We start from the raw sequence: 1,015 nt of genomic DNA, 5'->3' as shown, positions 1-1,015 counted from the left end.
CCTCTCTGGAAAGGCCCTTACAGGCGTACCCAGAGGTCTGTGTCTCTAGCCTGGCTAAGTGATTCCAAATGCAGTCATGTTGACAGTATTATCTCAGCTTTCATCATCCCATGTCATCTTCTGTCCATTTTTCTCTGCCTCCATATAAGGACATGTGGTTGCATCACTGAGCCAACCACATAATCCAGAAGAATCTCCCCATAGCAAAGATCCTTAATTTAATCACATCTGCAAAGTCACTATGACTGACTGCATAAGCCAGCATTCATAGGACTTGGACTTGGGTATCTTTGGGGCCATTCTTTAGCCCACTACATATATGATTGTATATATAGGGAATTCTTAAACATTGGAAGCTCGTTCTAGCTGTCGGCTCCCTTTTCCATTTCCCTCTATCTAGGCAGGCTTTTTGGTGCTTCACTCATCCAGCCAAGAAGAAACATTACCTTGCTGTTGGACACAGCAAGATACCTGTACACCAAGCAGGTCATGGTCGTGAAGGAATACCCATGATGTGGCCTGAGAAACTGCAGAGGTTTTCCAGACATGGAATTGCTTAGACTAAATCCTGTAGCTTGCCAGGCAGATACCCCAAGAAAAGAGTGCTAGGCCAAGGGAGCAAAAATTTCCAAAGCCCACAAAGTGAAATCAGTATATTCCAGAAATTGTGAGTGATCATTCAGTACCCCTAAAACCTAGTGTGTGTGTGTGTGGGTGTGTGTGTGGGGGGGAACATGTGCTTTAGGGATCTCAGGATCTTCAGATAGAGCTGGTTGGTTTAAGGAAATGATGAACTTTTATTCAGGCTGTTTATTCACATGTTTTAACAAAAAGCTTTTGAGTGACTTGGGAGAATTCTGATTTTCTATCTCACCATCCAGTGCCTCAGCAGTGCTCTTCATTCTTCAGTGAGCATGGGGAAGGAAGGCTCCGCCTCACTGAACACACAAAAACCTTTGAATAAGTCCAATTATGTCAAGGGCTATGGTGATAAAACAAGATTAATAAGCAGTCT

This window comes from Nannospalax galili, unplaced genomic scaffold, assembly GCF_000622305.1.
Source record: "Nannospalax galili isolate Female #2095 unplaced genomic scaffold, S.galili_v1.0 scaffold1674, whole genome shotgun sequence".
NCBI lineage: Eukaryota > Metazoa > Chordata > Mammalia > Rodentia > Spalacidae > Nannospalax > Nannospalax galili.
This window is presented reverse-complemented; position numbering follows the sequence as displayed.